This window comes from Monopterus albus, unplaced genomic scaffold, assembly GCF_001952655.1.
Source record: "Monopterus albus unplaced genomic scaffold, M_albus_1.0 scaffold59.1, whole genome shotgun sequence".
NCBI classification, from domain to species: Eukaryota; Metazoa; Chordata; class Actinopteri; order Synbranchiformes; family Synbranchidae; genus Monopterus; species Monopterus albus.
Window position 1 is genome coordinate 1,719,767 of NW_018127939.1, and position 13,627 is coordinate 1,733,393.

Here is a 13,627-nt window from a genome sequence, read left to right on the forward strand (position 1 = left end):
TTAGAGCAGTGCTTTGGGAATGATGGAATCTTCATATAAAATCCACTGTCACACCTTTTGCAACAGCTGCAGATTACTGGCTTTTGCTTGGCTAAGTCTGCGAGGCAACATTATCACATGTGGTTTGGCTGAAGAAGCAGCTAATTAAGGTGTCCTGAAGAAGTAACAATGTGAATGAATGGGGTGAAATGTGGAAAAGGTGACTTATTTTCTTTGTGATGTGTGCAGATTATAACCTCAGCACTTTAAAAGGTGACTGCTTTTCTTTTTCATGTGTGCAGATTATAACCTCAGCACTTGGGAGGAGAAGCAAATACTAAAATTTATTACCATAGGTGATAGGTCAGAAGGAAGCTATTTTCTGTCCTTAAATCATTCTGAGGGAGACCTTGTGCTCTCGTGAGTGATGCAAAATTGATGACTGAATGACAGAGCAGCTCACGTTTCTCAGTGGCTTTGGAGCAGGTCATGGCTAATCTTGTTAGAATTCATATTCATTTATTTCCTTGTAGAAAATACATTCCTCCCCACTGCTTATTTACATACAGTGGTCTATATTTATGTGTGCAGCAAATGATGTTAAACCCACTCATGCTCTGCATAAATTTGTGGTGAAACAAACATAATTTTCATTTAAATCATCAACAGGCGATTTTGTTCCTGTATCATGCTGCCAAAGCATGACGTTGGATGCTAGAATATTAAGTTAATTTATAATCACCGGTCCTCAAAGGGACTGTGTAGAACAGGGAGCTATTGGCATGAAATTTTTAAGTAGGTGAAATCTGAAAAATAGCCAGACCCAATTTTGCTTCGGACTCTGGAGAGACTTGTAGTCTGCAAAGTTTAATTAGGATTATTTGTCAGCTAAGCAAATGCTATTTTTCCTGTGTGCATAACACATGTTTCAGGAGATTGCAGATATTCAAGGTATTTGATTACCTTTGGCATTAAATTAAGTTATGTTAATGTTGTTTGCATCATGTTGCTAAAGGGCTACAAATTCCATTTTCTGCTTGAGGAAGGGGGATACAATTTAAGGGGTCAGTTAAATTTAAAAGTTCATGCTATACGTACAACCAAAAAAAGATTCTGTATTTCCATAAGTGGGGTAAAACTATGGAATAATTTAAGTGTAGACATAAAAAATAGTAAAATTGCAGAGAAGGGCTCATCACCTGAACCTGACCAGAGATCAGTAAGTACCATTAGATCCTTCTTGTCTGCTGTATTCATGGGGTAGGACTGGATAAGTCTGACTTCTTCCTACTCCATTCAAGCATGTACTAGGTATAAGCAAATTGATATTGGATTAGCATTTGTTGGATATGTGTAAAATTATGTGTGTTGACATATCGACTGTCTTTACATGCTTGAAAGAATAAATCAAATCAAATCAAACCTAAAGCCCCGTGTAGGATTTCACTGGGCTGTACGACTATATGTACTGTAGTGTATGTGTATGTTTTGGTTTGGTTTGTTTGGCTGTATGGTTTTGTGCATCTGTCTGAGACAAGATCATCACTGTAGTTTCAGATGTTCTGTTTTTGTTAATGAAAAGAATTATGTTGCAAATTGTGCAATACAGAAACATACAGATGTATATAGTTTTGGCAAGTAACAATATGTTTTTAAGACAATCAGACAGAGTGTTTCAGTATTTAACAGGATGTGAGAGGGACTCCACGTGGTTTGTTCCACACCATTTATGCAGCCTGTAGACATCTGCTGTTTTCATTCCCCCGGCCATGGAGGTGAAGAGGCTGTGTGGTGTTTACATAAAACATCCATCAGCTCCAGTTTGTTCTCTGCTCCTTGCTGCATCATATTCTCATGTGTTTAGACAGCAGCAATCACAACGACGCTGTGCCTCTTCGAGTGCAGCAGGAACTTATATTTTATGGAAGAAAGAGGTGTGCGCAGCGTGAGTTTTACAAGTGTTGTGATTTTAAAGTGGTGTGGAGTTTTATTAGTAGCTTTATCAGCAGTTGTCGATTCATACCTGGTGATTGCCTGACAAATACAATGACATGGCAGCTGCTTCCATAGCGGAGGGCATTAATCCGCAGCAGGGCAGTTCCTGTAAAAGTGAAGGGATACAGGGCATTTTGCCACAGTCTGCCTGCTTTACCTCGCCTCTCCTCTTCTCTCTTTCTCTCCTCTTTCTCTTTTTGCTGATATGTTGCCCTGACTCTCCGGGTGGCAGCGACAGGGTGACTGCTCATGAATGACCACAGCCGTATTTACAGTGCCTGCGCCAGGGGCCAGACCCCGTGTCTCTAGTTCAAACAGGCAAGCACACTCAGCCATACATGGGCTAGTCAGGGCTCGCCATATTGTGGGGAGGTGCTACCCAGCTGGTCCATGTGGAGCTCAATTCGAGGGCCATCTTCTCTCTGCAGGTATCCACATACACATTTTGATCTTTTTGTTTTTTCTTTTTACATTTCTTCCTCCCCACCAAGTTCTCTCTCTATTTCTTATTATATGTGAATGTGGAAATATTGATTTATGATACAGTTATGTCAATAGGAAGATGGTTTATGTAAGACTAAGATGAGATGTTATTGTGGTGTACACAATCCATTCCTGTCTCTGAATCCTCAACCGGGAGCTGTAGCACAAACAGTAGAGAGATTGAAACTTTGCCAATCCATGCTTCATCTTTCCTCTCACATCATGTATCTTGAACTCCCTCTCGTCCAGCTTCAGCTCTCTCCGTCTTCATCTCAGCACAGCTGTGCAGCCTGCTCCTCCCATGTTTGCATTTCAGTAACAGCAAACTAAAATATTGATGAACCCCAGCTGACCTCTCATCACTGTATCATCAGCTTCTTTAATATTCCTTCAGAAAGGATCATGCTCATCTGCTCACTGCCTGGTGCTTATGTTGGACACATTTCACATGATGTGGACATGATGTGCTGTATGTGGTGCCAGCTGTTTCCCATCCTCTTGGGGGTTAAGAAACAGAGATGAAACTGTGATGTTGACCTTATTTCCCACAGAGACTGACACTTTACTCCTGCTACATGGGTAGACATAGATCATGCACTGATCTGAGCTGGTGGGGGGTTGCCAAAGGCAGTGTCCAGTCACACCCTCCGCAGCACAGCCATGCTGACAACACAGGGAGAGACCATCTTGTAACTCTGTATAAAGGGGACACTGGGACCAACGCAAGTTCAGACAACACCACTTGCTGCATGCCTGATTGTCTTTAATGGCCCATTTGTCTCCCTCCATTTCCTCCCTTTTTGTATGTCTCATCTCACCCTGTCCAACAATTTTAGTACCCAGTGGACATTTTTGTCTGTAAGCGCTGCACCATGCCCTATATCCTGTCTTCCCTGAAGCACAGGAGGAGGATTAAGTATGTGCTAGATTGCTTATGAGGCGCCACACGAGCACAGCTGACACACAGAGTTTTGGGCTTCCGGAGCAAAAAAAAGATTGACCACTATACAGTATATACTTGTTCCTCCACAGCCTCAAATAGTTTTTATGTTGTGCCAGCAGCATCTGCAGGTTGTGGAAACTCGAGCTCTGAGTGGCATCGGTTCCACTGCGGTTGCCATTTTTTCCATATGACTTGGACAAGCAGCGCTAGCTGCATCCTCTTTATCCCATCTCACTTTCACTTCCTACAGCACATAAAAGACCCATCACCTGCTTCCGTTTTCTATCTTGGCTCATGGTGTCAGTAACTGTATTTTAACCTGTACTACAGAAGAAGAACATCTCCTTTGTGCATCCAAAAAATCTCAAGTTTTTTGAGTTTGTGTTATTATAACCTGCCAGTAAATAGTGCCATTATGGGCTTTCTAATTACAGTACGAGTGTTTCTCACCTAACACCAAAGTACACTCTGTACAGGACACTCAATGTGTTGTTCCTGCCAGAACAAGGCAAAACTGCTGAGGTGACAGACACCTTTGATTGCATGATTCTAATTTCCTGCCTCCCAGTAGAGTGTTTATATTACCTTGCAGCTTCATATATATGCACCTGAAGGGTTACATGATGAGGTGGAAATCAATATAATATTAATAATGATATTAGTCCACTGCTGAGACCAAACTCATCATTTGAATAAAACAAAAACAATGTAATAACTTTTAATCATAACATACTGAATATATACAGTATGTATGTATGTATGTGTATATGTGTGTGTGCATCAGTCTTTGTCTGTATAGTTGCTTTTTAGGTTTTAGAATAATGCTACCATTCAACAGTATTTGAAAAGTATTAAAATAGTCTTAAATCTAGTACTGAAGTTTGTCATCAGTCAAGCTTAATTAATCCAGAGACGGTCAGTCAGTAACCAGTGCTGGATTTCAGTGTCTTGCTCCAAGCAGAGAACTGAGTTGCTTATGGCTTTCTTTAATATTACATAAAGCTCTGGTGGACTTAGTCTTACTCTCAGCCCTTTGATCAACATTACCAGATCACTGTGTCACTCCTGATTTATCTGTTAGGCTATTCTGGGAAATGTATATCACACTGCTACAGACATCACAGGCATTTGACCCCTCTGCCCCATTCCCCTTTATTGAACTGGACTTGTGTGATGCTGTGTTGCATTTCAATGGCAAGAGACATGTTCTGATCTAAATGCTAATGTAGTATCCTGTAGTGGGAGTATACTTAACTTTACTTGTAAAAGCTTGCCTGTCTCTCATGTCCTATCTTTTCTCCCACAGCTCAGATGGAGGTGTCTGCAAGAATTAAGTTTAGATTGAGGTTTGGCTGCAGGAGTGGCTGCTGGGGCTTTGGGGCTTTATGTGTATTTCATTTGATATAGGTGCTGTATGTGAGTGTCTGTGTGGGTGCCATGTGTGCACATCTGTCTCTGTCTTTAGGTTTATGGCTTTGCCATAACTGTCGCTCTTTCACTAAGACCCTGACAAGATTCACTAACGTTTGTTTCCGCTTCTCAGCAGTTGTTTCCTTTCTCAGAATCTCCCTGTCCTGGGTTTTCCCACTTGAGAGGATGAATAAACAAATAAAAAACTGTTTAGTGAATTTACATCAGCACATGAAATATGTCTGGAGTTGGAAAAGGGTCTAGTTTTGTAAATGGTCATTCAACACCAGCGTGCTACTGTGGTCAGTGTTTAAAGAATCTGACTTTGATGATCAGTGCTTGTTCCTTTCCAGCTTTAGTGCCATTATGTGATGCCCTCACATATAATCACAGCTGGAACTTTGGGGGCATGTGATGTTATAAGTTCCTAATTAACTCCCTTTTCAGACACCTTTATCGACATTTGAGTTGCATATCACCCAAGAATGACTGACGAATGGCAGAGCTGTCTGGCCAGCCTCCTCACAGAGGATAATATTTAGAGCATCATAAAGGGGCAAGATAGAACCATAAATATCAAACCAGATTGACACCTGATTTTAATTTGATTTGGGAGATGAGGCAAGCACCAGAATTAATAGCTTGTTAGCTCACCTCTCCATCTTCTCTCATGAGAAACTGATGCAAAGACATCCTGTTTGTCTGATTTGTTCAGTTTTTTCTTTTACAGTTTAAGTTCCAGACATATATGGTCCATATAGGACATGTCACGTTGTCTGTGGTGTGCCTGTGTCCACAGCAACAGGCTTGGATGAACATTAACAGGATCTAAGAGTGACTGGCAGTAACATATTGTGTGAGAGGAAACCCTTTGTAGTTTTAACCCTGTCCTTATGCTCAGGCCTGGATCATACCTTCACCCCAGGATAGTGTGCTGTTGCATGTCATATGCTGATATGGTTTCACATTGCACAAGAAAGGTATACTGCAGTAAATCCTGTGAACAAATTGCATAGTAATTATCTAGAAGGCATTCTTTTTATCTTACATGTATAAACAGCAGTAGTCCACTTTTTAATTACTTTATTGTACCACAGAGAACATCAGTTACACCTTCATTTACCGTCATCGTTTTAAGCTTCATAGCCAGCATTTCATTTTTTGAGATGTCGTTATGTGTGAGATGACCTTGTGACTGTGGCTGTGATTGTCATGATTCAATTCCAGTAACCAAATCAGAAAATTTTAGTGGCACAGTATCAAAGACATTTATCACATGAAAGACTTGATTCTGTTCATGAAGTTAGCTTTAAAAAAAAAAAAGTGGGCCTAAATTTTAATTTTTCCTTCTCCTTTCAGAAAATGTCGGAACCTGAGAGGTGATCGAATGAAAACTTTTAACTTGGTTGAATTTTTCTTATACTAAAGCAGAATTTTTGAGATGACAGACACTGGACCAAAACACCAAAGATCAGAACTACAAACCATCAGTGGACGAGTAAAGATTTAACACATTCTGCACCATAGTAGCAGAACAACAAGCGCTCCTTCATCTCCTGTGTCAGTGTGTAATTATCCTTCCTACAGTGATGTCTACGGTGGTCTTTCATCCAGTGACATTTTGGCTAAAATTAAATCCATAGATGTGTAGGGCTGCATTTAATGATTTCATGATAAATAAATCTATCAATTACGCTTTGATTAAAATACTAATTAGTTGTGCAGTTTATAAAACGTCAGAATTAATGGTGAAAGATTATTTTAAGTGACCAGATCGGAACAGAAAAAAGACAAGAACCATTAGAAACAAGTATTCATTGAAAAATAAAATCTACCAAACTGAACTTCTGAAGTTATGGCTGTGAACTAAAGTCTACAAGAAGATACAATCAGATGTTATACTGTGGTATCAAAAAGCATTCTCTCAAGCAAACTCAGCTTTCATACAAACAGAACTACTCTGTCATTTTTTTCCCCAGGCTTAACAGATAAAGTGCACCAACAACACGCTCGATCAAAAGCGCATTTCAGCTCATAATACAAAACCCTTTATAACTTGAGTGAGTTTCATTTTTTATTTCCCCCTATTCCTCCCTGTTCTTCTTTTGTTCTTCTCTTGCGCAAAGGCTACTATCTGAACCTTCCTGTGTTTCCTCTGCTGGGGGGTGCTTTTTGTGTTTGGGCTTAATAATGCAGTTACAGTGTTTTCTTCAAAAGAATTGAGCTGTTATTAAAATGCTGGATATCACCGTGTAATCGACAGGGGTAGAGTTACAGAAGTAAACCAGCACAAACATCGGAGTGCTCAGACTGTAACAAATATGACACTGATGTGTGCCTTTTATTGAAGTTGCCATTTTTACTTATGAAGGTTTGGGTACTTTTTATCAAAAGTACTAGTAAGCCTTTGAAAACAGTTGTAAAATGACCCTGAGGACATAATAATGATACAAAGAAAAGAAGTTGCTGTAAATTAATTAGTATTTGATATATATTATGCAGGGCTTGAAATGATAAAGTAAGTGAGCACAATGTAAAGTCTAGACATTTGTTTTTTTTATTTCTTTTTACAATATATTTGTTTATATAATATCATTTTTCTTAAAGTAAACCACCATGTTATGGAGCTTATTCATCAAGTGCAGCCTCCATATTTAGTTTAGCCAGAACAAAAGGGAGAGAGGGAGACACACTGCCAAAATAACTGTTAAGCCAATATTTACTCAATAGAAAACAGGAATGGAATGTGGAAAATATATGACTGCATGAGAAGGTGTAAGGTGTGTGTGTGTACTACCTTTTCTTCAATGGAGATGATGTGTGCCACTCAATCCTGACACCAGTTTTCATTATGCGTTCATAGTGCAAAGGCACAGTTTCAAGGCTAAGTGTTTTCTTCCCATCATCTTTGTAAAGCATCATCTGAAGAGCTCTGGGGGGATCCCAGTTGGTTCCCTCTGAACTCTCTGAACTCTAATCTCCTATGTCCTGTCTGTCTTTGCAACATAAATATGTTAAAGGAGCTGCCAGATTTATGCAGCATCAGAGATGATCTGAGCCCAGGCTCTGCTCTGGTCTGCTCTGCTGCTGCCTCATGTTTTTCAACTTCACTCCTCTGTGTCATACTACAGACATCCATTTCTCTTTAGTCTTTCTTTGTCTCTTTGTCTTTCTTTATTCCTTCAACCCAGTGCAGCAGCAGCAGCAGCACCGAGTCCTGTTGATCTGAGTCGATGGATAGATCTGTGTGTGGTTCAGATGTGTCCTTCAGGATATTTGAGAAATCTGTAACTTGCATGCTAAGACACTGATCTCTGATAAAAGTGTGTAACTGTCAGAGAGAGCAGTGCTGATATAGATTATATTGAATTTGGAGTTAAAGGCCTGAAAGCTTAAATGTTCTTGGATTTTGACACATGTAGCCAAAGGGGTTGATGGGAACCCTTGTTGCTTGTCGCTTGTGTGCAGCTGTTTTCATCATGTGACTTTGGTCCTGTAGCTGTATTCCTGATGAATGATTTTAATTGTGTAGAATTGCTACATTTTACTGATCACTGGTCTGTCTCTGGAGCTGCAAATGGGGTTATAGACACTTGAGGTTTTGTGGAGGCCAAACCAAACATGCTGTAATCTTGGAGTTAAAGGATAAGGCCAGTCATTTTCTATATCAACACTCCCCATACTGAGAAAAAAACTGAAAATGAATTGACTCTACTCATGGTTAATCAAAGGTCAAAGTGTTTGTTTGTCATATGCACAGTTAGGAAACGTGTTTCCCTGTACAATGAAATTCTTACTTTGCCGTCCACATGAATGCCACAAAATACAAATGAAATATAAAGTAGATAAATAATTCAAACTTTTTTAACAAATAAAAAACTGAATAATTGGGCGTGCAAAATTATTCAGCCCCTTTACTTTCAGTGCAGCAAACTCTCTCCAGAAGTTCAGTGAGGATCTCTGAATGATCCAATGTTGACCTAAATGACTAATGATGATAAATAGAATCCACCTGTGTGTAATCAAGTCTCCGTATAAATGCACCTGCACTGTGATAGTCTCAGAGGTCTGTTTAAAGCGCAGAGAGCATCATGAAGAACAAGGAACACACCAGGCAGGTCCGAGATACTGTTGTGGAGAAGTTTAAAGCCGGATTTGGATACAAAAAGATTTCCCAAGCTTTAAACATCCCAAGGAGCACTGTGCAAGCGATAATATTGAAATGGAAGGAGTATCAGACCACTGCAAATCTACCAAGACCTGGCCGTCCCTCTAAACTTTCAGCTCATACAAGGAGAAGACTGATCAGAGATGCAGCCAAGAGGCCCATGATCACTCTGGATGAACTGCAGAGATCTACAGCTGAGGTGGGAGACTCTGTCCATAGGACAACAATCAGTCGTATACTGCACAAATCTGGCCTTTATGGAAGAGTGGCAAGAAGAAAGCCATTTCTTAAAGATATCCATAAAAAGTGTCGTTTAAAGTTTGCCACAAGCCACCTGGGAGACACACCAAACATGTGGAAGAAGGTGCTCTGGTCAGATGAAACCAAAATCGAACTTTTTGGCAACACTGCAAAACGTTATGTTTGGCGTAAAAGCAACACAGCTCATCACCCTGAACACACCATCCCCATTGTCAAACATGGTGGTGGCAGCATCGTGGTTTGGGCCTGCTTTTCTTCAGCAGGGACAGGGAAGGTGGTTAAAATTGATGGGAAGATGGATGGAGCCAAATACAGGACCATTCTGGAAGGAAACCTGATGGAGTCTGCAAAAGACCTGAGACTGGGACGGAGCTTTGTCTTCCAACAAGACAATGATCCAAAACATAAAGCAAAATCTACAATGGAATGGTTCAAAACTAAACATATCCAGGTGTTAGAATGGCCAAGTCAAAGTCCAGACCTGAATCCACTCGAGAATCTGTGGAAAGAACTGAAAACTGCTGTTCACAAATGCTCTTCATCCAACCTCACTGAGCTCGAGCTGTTTTGCAAGGAGGAATGGGCAAAATTTAAGTCTCTTGATGTGCAAAACTGATAGAGACATACCCCAAGCGATTTACAGCTGTAATCGCAGCAAAAGGTGGCGCTACAAAGTATTAACTTAAGGGGGCTGAATAATTTTGCACGCCCAATTTTTCAGTTTTTTATTTGTTAAAAAAGTTTGAAATATCCAATAAATTTCGTTCCACTTCATGATTGTGTCCCACTTGTTGTTGATTCTTCACAAAAAATTACAGATTTATATCTTTATGTTTGAAGCCTGAAATGTGGCAAAAGGTCGCAAAGTTCAAGGGGGCCAAATACTTTCGCAAGGCACTGTATGCTGCATGGGAGCAGCATGTGCAGCAGTCAACAGTCAATGTGCAATTATGGATGTGCAAACTGAGAATGAAAACATTACAGTTCGACAGTACATGATGTATTTCCTGGTAATAAACTCCTCAGCTGGTTAGGAGTCTGATGGCAGAGGGAAATAAAGAGTTTTTCAGTCTGGAGGTCCTGGATTTCACACTTCTGAACCTCCGGCCAGAGGGTAGGGAGGTGGACAGTCCATGCTGGGGTTGGGTGGGGTCTTTGAGGATGGAGGCAGCTTTCCTACGCACCCTGCGGTGGTAAATGCTCTGCAGAGAGGGTAGTGGAGTCCTGGTGATCTTCTCCGCAGTCTTTACCACTCTCTGCAGGTGCTTGTGGTCCATAGCAGTAGTGCTGCCATACCCGACAGTGATGTAGCTGGTCAAGATGTCAGTCAGTTTGCCAGTTCTGGATCAACATATTTGTCTGTGTCAGACCAGTGTTGTTGTTCAAAAACGATTAAAAGCACATCAGTGAAACACACCATTGCACTGGGTAACGTTTCTTCATTAGCAAACCCCAGAACTAAGAGTGAGGAGCTAGCAGAATGTAAACAAAGCAGAGATCTTGCGCAGGATCATGCATATGCACACTACACTTTGACTTGTGCAGCATAGTTGAGTCTGGCGTTTTGTAATGAAAAAATGTGTCATCCAGGGCAGTGGTGTGTTTCACTGATGTGTTTTTAATAATTTTTGAACAACGGAGGTCTGTCTCACAGACAAACAAGCTAAGCCATTTAATCTTGGGTACTTCTAGATTAGCTTTGCACCCCTCATAACTCCAAATAGTCTGTAATTATTTCAGAATGATAAAACCCAAGAGCCTCTTCCTAAATAACCACTTTGACCTTTGACCTTTGAAAAACAAGAGGACACTTCATGAACGCACAGAACTCCTGTTGCTGGTGTTGTCGCATGTGGACAGTGCAACAAACCACAATGGCATTAATTAATTTGAATTTTTCCTCCATAGATACAGTACGTAAACAATTATGTATGTACTAATGAAAAATAATGTGTAACACTATACAAAGCGGGTAATTGAGAAATATTTTAACTAATGCAAAAATAGTAACTTCTCCAGCCTTACAACAATTTTATACAGAAACAAAGTATTAACAGACGTATGTTTCTTTTAAACTTATTGTTAAGTCCCACTGAGTAGTGGAAACATCAATCGCTTTCAAGTAGCTCCAAGGTTGGTAAATCCAACAGGTGGCCACTGCATCTTCCCCCACACGACCACATACATTCTAGACAATAACATCCTGGATCATTAGAATCTGCTCCTTAACCCACATCACATCACATGCTGCAGACACACTGGCCTCAAGCAGTCAAAATAAACGCGTACTGTCCTCCAGAGGAATCCAGCAGAGATGAACTGATCATTCATTGCCCCAGGCTGCTTCACATGCCGGCTGCTTGTAGGTTAGGCCCGGCCAGGTAAGACAGCGAGTCCCTGTACAGAAACATTCCTGGACATGCAGTAGTAACCTCAGGCCCTGTGTTTTTCTCCACATCTTCTGGTTTCAGTGCAGCAGCAGGAGGGAAAATATCCACAAAACTGGGCGCAGTCAAAAAATTCAGCTTTTACAATGACTTTTTTTTTAACGAGCTTTATTGAAAATGTACATAACAAACAAGGCAATATAACTTTTTCCCAATATAGTAGGGGCACCGGTGGATGTCAGGCAAGCTCACCTGACTGCAAAACTGCCTGGAGATTATGACCATTCAAGGACATGCTTAAACTATCACGTAATACTTAATTTTGTTAGAAAAAAGTCTCACGAGCGAGAGTTTGCGAGACATGTATAAACTGAGTTGCTTCTGCATAGAAATAATAGAACATACATACATACACCTCATTTTTTGGAGCTTTAGATCACATCTAAGATGATATTTTAAAGTGAAAATAAGTCAAAATACAAGGAAAGGCATGCTCTTTAGCTCTTTAGCTGTATGCACAGGCAATTCTTTCAGTTTTAGTCTTTGTGTGGGGATTGCTGAAAATACAGTTAATATAAAAAATGGCCGGCCTTATTCTTTAATAAAGGCTTTTAAAAGGTACACCCACGGAAATTGAATGTTTAAGATGAAAAACCTTTTATTATTTCTTGGAAAGTGGGGAAGATTTGTAATATTGTCATTTTTTTTAAACATCCTACTTTGGATTGTGTGCAACCTTAAGCAAGCGCTGAAACTCGATTTGTAATCGTTTTTGTGCATTCTACCCTTTCCTTGCTCAAGGCTGATTTTTACTCTGGTGAAATGAAAGAGGGTTAGATTAGGTTGTCTATGTCAATTGGGTATTACTGGATTTACTCTCTTAAGACCATTCAGTTGAAACTCTCCCTCCATCTGTCTGGAGGCTGAGCCATCACAGACACTCAGCTAACAGAAGACCATTACCACAGCAGAACAATGTGCAGACTGCTGGTAGGCTTGTTTTAGCTAGACAGTACCAGAGACAAAGTTGATTCTCTGCTTCAAGTAAGAGCAATTATATTAGTTATTTCAATTGTTAAGGTCTATTGAAGGTACAGTTGAGTTCTAGCACACACAGACAGACACAGTCTGACTAGGCAGTAATTATCCTGTGATATATTAACACTTCTCTTTCTCACAGTCTCTACCTTGAGGATCCTGTAGCATTTAGCCTTTGTTCTCTGATTACATGGACATGTAGCTATTTGTGGAGCTAGATAAATTTAAAATCAAAGCTCTATAATATCTTGTCAGCTTGGTGTGTGAATCAGCGGAGCTATTCAGTGTATGACCCTGGCTTTGCATCAGAGAGCGCTCAGCATCTTAAAGCCACTATCCCCTTTCTGTGCTTCACGTGGTGCCATGATTCCAAATCCTGAACGCTGGTAGTTTATTGGGTCCCCTTACATGGATGCAGGCAGTGAAGTGATGAATAACACAGAGTGACAGTGTGACCAAGCTGCAGCTGGGTACCACCCACATCAGATGCAGTAATCACTAATGATTGTCACCTGACGTTTCAGGCTCATTTTCACAAATATATGATAAATCACCTGCTGTCGGTTTATTTATATCAACATTAATCAAAGAAATTACAGCCCACGAAGTGAAACAGTGTGAGAAGCTATATCGCTATGTGTAACATGGCAGGGTTCTGTGTCATTAGCAGACTGACAGTAAAACCTCCTGCAAAAGAGCCTGCCAGCAATTTCCATATCGCACCCCTACCCCCAAACCCTGATACTCCACACACCCCTTTACTTATCTACCATTACCTTGACACTACATGGTTTTTGTTTGTTTCATCTCTGGCCTCTCAATTCCCTTGACAACAGGGATGAAATTGCTGAACATGTATAGTCAAAGCCAACACAATGATGGGCTTATTTATTAAAAACACAGGCAGTGGGGAGGAGGAGCTCGGGTCTGGCTGCAGCTGCTGCATTGGCTGTCTTTTCAGTG

The 13,627-nt window shown here is 40.5% G+C and overlaps 1 protein-coding gene across 9 annotated transcripts in view; it reads left to right on the forward strand.

Annotated features, from left to right (window-relative positions):
* tspan9a (tetraspanin 9a) overlaps window positions 1-13,627 on the forward strand; it is a 146,104-nt gene that overhangs the window by 61,074 nt on the left and 71,403 nt on the right. Inside the window, exon 1 of one of the 9 annotated variants that reach the window (XM_020602993.1) lies at window positions 2,293-2,402. The exons of the other annotated variants lie outside the window; for them this stretch is intronic. The gene's annotated coding sequence lies outside the window, so the exon portion shown is untranslated. Of the gene's footprint in view, window positions 1-2,292; window positions 2,403-13,627 lie in introns of those variants that run through there. 9 annotated transcript variants of the gene reach the window in all.